The sequence below is a fragment of the Tursiops truncatus genome, chromosome 15 (assembly GCF_011762595.2).
Source record: "Tursiops truncatus isolate mTurTru1 chromosome 15, mTurTru1.mat.Y, whole genome shotgun sequence".
Lineage (NCBI taxonomy): Eukaryota > Metazoa > Chordata > Mammalia > Artiodactyla > Delphinidae > Tursiops > Tursiops truncatus.
Window position 1 is genome coordinate 72,897,139 of NC_047048.1, and position 7,020 is coordinate 72,904,158.

General features: G+C 50.2%; 1 long non-coding RNA gene across 1 annotated transcript; it reads left to right on the plus strand.

Annotated features, from left to right (window-relative positions):
* The first annotated feature begins 1,104 nt into the window (after positions 1-1,104).
* Positions 1,105-3,947, plus strand: LOC141276617 (uncharacterized). The gene is made up of 4 exons (XR_012326513.1): positions 1,105-1,135; positions 1,472-1,572; positions 3,310-3,369; positions 3,707-3,947. It is a non-coding gene; the product is annotated as an uncharacterized lncRNA (long non-coding RNA).
* Positions 3,948-7,020: the final 3,073 nt, after the last annotated feature.

The following is a 7,020-nucleotide window of genomic DNA, read 5'->3' on the forward strand; positions in this document are numbered from 1 at the left end:
CCTCCCATCCCGGAGCCCTGTGGGATTTACCTTATGAGCGTCTTACACTGTAGATTCCGGCCACGTAACTCCATTCTGCGGAGCTAGTGGCCCGCTCCAGATCCACCATTAGCTATTATCTGGGCAGGAAGGGAACAGCCTCCCACCAGCCCCCAGGCCCCAGTCTGCTCCCATCCCCCACCTTCAGCAGCCAGAGGGATCTTTTGAAATTTCAATTTGGACCAGGACACACCCCCATCTCCCGCCCCCTACCTCTAAAAACCCTTCAAAGGTTTCCCATTGTTCTCAAGCCAAAGTCTTTAATTCTTAACTGGGCCTTCTGGGGTCTGCAGGATTCCCTTCCCCAACTTCAGCTTGGGTCTCAGCTCCAGCCTGACCCCAGCCAGCTTGGGAGGCTCTGAAGCCAGCTAGGCTTCTGGCTGGATTCAAATTCTGACTCTGCCATTCACTCACTGTGTGACCTTGTGCAAGTAACGTAACCTCTCTGGGCCTCTCCTAGTGTTGACAGGAGTAAATTAGTTCCTTTAGTAATAGTGTTTATTTGGCACAGTGTCTGGCACCACTTAACTATCACTGTTGTTATCAGGTAACTCCTACTCATCCTTCAAAACCCAACACAAAATCCATTTCTTCAGGGTACCCTTCGTGGACTCACTTCCCAATAAATCAGACTGCCCCTTGCTATTTGTTGCCCTCATGCTGCTATGGCAATCATAGATGAATACTTAATACAAGTTTAATAACTGGACAGAAATTCTTATCATTGACTTCTTAGTTAGGGTCTGTTTTGTTCAATTCTGTACCTCCCTCTCACACAGTAGGTGCTCAAAAATAATTTGGTGAATGTTGAACAAGGACTGGCTGAACGAATCAGCCATAAGGACGCCTGAACCCGCAGTGCTCACGTCAAAGAATTCGGAAACTCAACTTTTAAGAGTCAGGAAAACTGAACTCAGCCAGGGGGGTAACCAGGTTACAAAAGGAAGCTACAGTGATTGGTAGGTAAAGCAAAAGTGGGTGTGGCCGGAGGAGCTGCGTGCAGGGGCAGGTCAACCTAAACTGACTACTCAGAATTCACGCGAGAGCAGCTCAAACAAAGGAGCAGCTGAGGAGCTGAAGGCCCCCAGGCAAAAAGGTGTTACCCTGGGGCTGGAAGTTAGTTGGGTTTTGGGTGTTCCCATCCTTGCCCCTCTCCCTGCTGTTACCGGCACACACACCCCCGCGACCCCTCTTCCCCATCTCCCACCTCCCCGGGTCACCAGGACCAAGAGCCCTGACTCACCCCAGCGCTTCTTGTCCCAGCCATACCCCAGGCCTCCATCAGCCTAACATCAGAACCTCTGTAGGGTGGCCAGGGTTAGCAAACAAAAATAGAGGACACCCAATTAAAGTGGAACTGTGTTTGAACAGTCTTATAGTCTAAGTCCATCCTGTATTTAATCCGGCACCCCTAATTCTCTGGTCCCATCAGACTCTCCCCAGCAGGGTCTTCTCTTCCTTACCTTTCTGTTTTGGAGTCCTGAGCCTCCTTGGAAGAGTCACTCAGCCCCTCTGACCTGCTTCTGCCTCTGGGTAAGGAAGATAACAGCATGAGCCACCCAGGGTGGAGGTGGGACTCCAAGAAAATGAGCTACCCAATTCTTAGCACCCAATACAGATGCCATAAAGAGCAACCAGTAAGGCTCTTCTTCTACTGGATGTCATCTCCTAGGGCCTCACCACAAAGCTTCTGTGTTACACAGCATGAGTGGCTGGACCCATTTAACAGAGAGGAAAACTGAGGACAGTTAATCAGTGGGAGGGCCAAGAAGCCAAGTCCCCGGTCTTTGGAAGGCTCTTCTTGGCTGTTCGTCAGATATGAACGTACAGTAAACTGTAAGCTACAGGAAGGCAGGGACTCATCTTGGTTCTGACGATGAACTCCCAGAGCCTAACACAGTGCCTGGTCCTCAGGAGGTGCGCCATAAATATCTGTGGAATGAGTGAATACAGATCCACCGGAGTCCTCATGACGTAAGAGAGTGCACGCTCTTGTGTGCTTGCGCGCGCGCTCTCTCGTGCTCTCTCTCTCTCTCTCTCTCTCCATTCTGTGGACCTGGAACCCAGGTCTGCTTTTCTGTACTTTCTCCATAGCCCCAACTACATTGGGCTGGTGGGGGGAGAGGAGAGGGATTAAGCTTAAGGCAGATTTCAGGTTTTTTTCTGAAACAAAGCAAAACGACAAAATGCAGATTCAGAAGAAAAGAAACATTACCATGGGAATGTCAAAACAGCCACCTTGGTTGCTTTCTACCTGGGAAAAAAGGACTTCTGAGAACGTGATCCAACACAGTTGCATTCTGCGTTCATCAGACACCCCATACTTTCCCACCTGTGGCAAATTGCCCTGAAACAATTAGGGGATAAAGGAATTTTCAGGAGAAAAGGATTTGCGAGGGTATCTGAGGAGCTGTGTTGAATTCAACCCAGAGAGCCCACTGAGAATATGGAACCACCTGATGGCCACATGGATTAACTCTCTTTGAGAGTCACCAACGGGTATGCAGGGGCAACCATGGTACCTGTTCTTAACTGCTCCCGCCTGGACCTAAAGTCCGACATAAACACTGGGGTCTGACTTACGGAATTATTTTCTATTTCTCACCAATGTTTTCTTTATTCAGAGGTAGGGATGGGATGGCCGCGGGGGATGATAAAAGAAGTCTGGAGTCTGAGACCAATTTGACCAGCATTCATGCTCTTTGTAATTAACCTGAAGTGACTTGCAGGTCTTCTTAGTTGCATTAAATTCTCACCTTTGGGGCACCGCCCCCTTGACCAATGGCAGCCTAGTCATGGATCTAGACCTGACCAGTGGACCTTTCTCCACGGACATCCCCTGGAGGAAAGAGACTTTAGCTCCAAGGTCACCTCCTCTAAGAGGCCTTCCTTGATTGCCTTATCTAGTGGCACTGCCCCAGCCCCACCTAGCAATCACCTTCTATGACCTCACCCTGTTGTATTGAGCCCTGTGGTTGTCAGCAATCACACCATAGGCTGTTCTTTGTTGACTTGCTGGTCTCTTTGTCTCCCCCAGCTAGGTGTTCAGCCCCAGGAAGACAGGTCGCTGTCCGGCTAGTTCATTCTGGATCCCCAGCCCTAGAAGGCTGCCTAGTCCAGAGTAGACACCGAGCCAGAGCCTGTTATTCCTCTGATGAATAATAATAATAGTAATAATAATAATAACTCATGTTAACTGCCTGCTAACTATATACTCAGCAGGGCTCTTAACTCTTTTTTTTCTTTTTTTTTTTTTTTTTTGTGCTCCAGGTGAGGCTAGAATTAACTTTTTTCAGATATTAAGCCATTGAATCCTCCCAGCATTGTGAGGTAGGTACCCTGATTATGCTGCTTTGCCCTGGCTCTTCCCTCCGCCTGGAATGCCCTTCCCCCAGAAAGCCACAGGACTCACCCCCTCTCTTCATTCTGGACTCTGCTCAAATGCCATCAACTCAGAGGCCCTCCCAGCACCCTCTCATCCCGTGCCCTGCTGATAGGGGCTGAACTTTGTCTCCCCCACCAAGAAGCATAATGAATCCTCCACTAGGTCAGAATGCGGCCTTTGGGGAAATAGGATCTTTACAGAGATCAAGTTAAAATGGGGTCGTAAGGGTGGGCCCTCATCCAATAAGAGTAGTGCCCTTATACAAAAGGGACATTTGGACAGACATGCACAGAGGGAAGACGGTGTGAAGACACACAGGGAGAAGGCCTTGTGAAGACGGAGGATTGGTCTGAGACTTCTACAAGCCCAGAAATGCCCAAGAGAGCTGGGAAACCACCAGAAGCTAGGAGGAGGCCGGGAAGGATTCCCATGCAGGTTTCAGATGGATGGATCATATCCTTGCCGACAATTTGATTTCGGATTTCTAGCCTCTAGAACAGAGAAACAATAAATCTCTGTAGTTGTAAGCCACCCAGTTTGTGGCACCTTGTTCACGGCAGCCTGGGAAACCAGGATATCTGCTTTCTTTTCTTCCTTGCACTTACTACCACCTACTACCACACCATGTATTCATTTGTCTGTTTACTCCCAGCACCCACCCTGGGATGCAGGTCTCTCAAGGTCAAGGTCTAACGTTCATGCATCTGTTACAAAGCCTGGCATGGATTTGTTTCTTCCAGAAGCATTTACTGAGTGCCTACTGTGTGCCAGGTTTGGCTGTAAGTGCTGGGGATACAGCAATGAATGCAACAGACAAAAATCCTTGGCTTTTTGAAATTTAAGGTCTAATGAGAAGAGACAGATAATATACAGGAAATGGGGATGAGTGCTATGGGGAAAAATACAGCAGGAAGGGAAACGGGGAGTTTGGGGTGGACAGAGTCCTCCATAAGGAGATGACAGCTGAGTGGAGACCCCAAGGAGATGAGAGAGGAGGCACAGGGATGTCTGGGGAGCATGTTACAGGTAGGGCCCTGGTTCCCAGCCTGGCGATTTTGCCCCCCAGAGGACACTCGGAAATTTCTGGAGATACGGAGATGCTATGGGTGGCTAGTATGTAGAGGCCAGGAATGCCCTGACGTCCTACAATGCACAGGACAGCCCCCAAAGACAAAGCGAATTAGCCAGCCCCAAAGGTCCAGAGCATGAGGCTGGGAAGCCCAAAGGCACAGGGAAGAGGAAGCCCCGCGCTGAGAGACGCCTGCATGTGTTGGGTGCTGGGTGCTGGATGTTGGAGGAATGGCAGGGAGCTCGGCTCGCCCTGCTGGAAGGATTTACATCAGTGGAGGAAATAGTGGTGGAGGAGATGAGAGGGCACCAGGGAAGGGAGGAACAGGAAGGCCTTTGGGGCCATTTACAAGAGCTCAGTTTTTACTCTAGATGAGATGGGAAATCACTGGCAGCTTGTCAGCAGAGAGAAAGAGACACAGACTGACTTGTCCTGAGTGATCACCTCTGGCTGTGGGGCTGAAAAGAGACAAAATGACAGGGACGAGGGCAGAAGGAGGGAGACCACTGGGGAGGCTGTTGGAATATTCCAGGCCCCAGGTGAAGGTGGCTCAGACCAGAGTGGAGACTGAGGAGATGGAGAGAAGGGGTAAGATTCTAGATCTGCTTGGAAAGTCCAGCTGACAGGGTTCGTGTGGGGTGGGAGAGGTCTGGATGACTTCAGGGTTTGGGAGCCTGAGCTGCTGGAGGGTGGAGTCAAAGGGGCCGAGATGGGGAGGCAGTGGGAGGAAGCGAGAGGGGGGGAGGGACTCCCAGTCACCCAGCTGAGGTCGAGGAAGCAGTTGGATGGCCCAGTGCAGGAGGGGAGTTTGGGCTAGAGAGGCATCAGCACATACATGGGACTTAAAGCCATGGTAGGGGATGAGATCACCTAGAACTGGCGGTTCTAAGGGACAAGAAACAGGTCTAGGGACTTCTCTGGTGGCGCAGTGGTTAAGAGTCTGCCTGCCAACGCAAGGGACACGGGTTCGAGCCCTGGTCCGGGAAGATCCCACATGCCGTGGAGCAGCTAAGCCCGTGTGCCACAACTACTGAGCCTGCGCTCTAGAGCCCACGAGCCACAACTACTGAGCCTGTGTGCCACAACCACTGACGCCCGTGCGCCTAGAGCCCTAGAGCCCGTGCTCCGCAACAAGAGAAGCCACCGCAATGAGAAGCCCGCGCACCGCAACGAAGAGTAGCCCCTGCTCGCCGCGACCACAGAAAGCCCGCGGGCAGCAACGAAGACCCAACACAGACCAAAATAAATAAAATAAATAAATTTAAAGCAACAGGTCCAAGGGCCAATCCCTGGGGCTCTCCATGGTTGGACCATTTGGCCCACAAAGATTCCAAGAAGCCTCCGGCGAGGTGGGAGGATAGAGGGGCTTCCTAGAACCCTAGGTAGGAAAATGTTTGAAGGAGGAAGGCGTCCACCACTCGTCAAATGCTCCTGATCGGGCAAGTTGGCCGAGGCCTGATAACTGACCATTGATTGGACTTAGCAACGGGGTGGTCACAGGTGACCATCACACAGGAGCACTTGATATCATCTTTGTTCATGGAAAGTCTGAGACATCCTCAAAAGACAGGCATTTCAAGCCATGTAAAAGAAGTAGAGAAAGAGATGTGGATTCAATCCTGGCTAGGGCATTTCCTAATTGTGTGACCTTGGACAAGTTCCTGCCTGCCCCAGTTACCCCCAACACTGTCAGGGTAGATGAGATCATGATAAGTAAAGAGGCTCTCAGCCCTGTAAACGCCTTACAGGGGCCAGCGATTGTTGCCGACTGAGCATTTCTGTAAAGACACCACCGCTGAAATCAACGCTCAAGGTCGCTCAGCTTCTGCTGACATCATTCGGCAGAGAACAGACAGAATTCTCAACCTTTCAAGAACGGCACGTGCTGTTAGCATGAGGTCCAAAACCTTCGTGCTTCCTGGCAACGATATAATGCATGTATTAATCTAAATGATTTTGAATAGGAAATGAATGCACATAGTGAAGAATTAAAATATAGAAAGATATCCAGGGAAATAGCAAATAATTAAAATATAGAAAGGTATCCAGGGAAAAACTAAGTCTCCCTCCCATCCCTGATCGTTTGTTGCCCTCCCCAGAGGCAACGACTAGCACCAGTTAGCAGAAAGCACCCGTGCATCTTCCCCAGCATGAGACCCTCCCCCTCCTCTTTCTGTTGACATAAACAGTGGCACGTCCCCTGCACTGCTCTGCTCCTTGCTTTCTGCACTCATCAGTTTGTCTTGGAGAATTGCTCCCTATCCACAGCCAGAGACCTGGTTTACTCTTTTTTTTTTTAATAAATTTATTTACTTATTTATTTATTTATCTTTGGCTGCATTGGGTATTCATTGCTGAGTGTGGGCTTTCTCTAGTTACGGCGAGCAGGGGCTACTCTTCCTTGTGGTGTGTGGACTTCTCATTGTGGTGGCTTCTTTCATTGTGCAGCACAGGCTCTAGGCGCGCAGGCTTCAGTAGTTGTGGCATGTGGGCTCAGTAGTTGTGGCTCACGGGCTGTAGAGCGCAG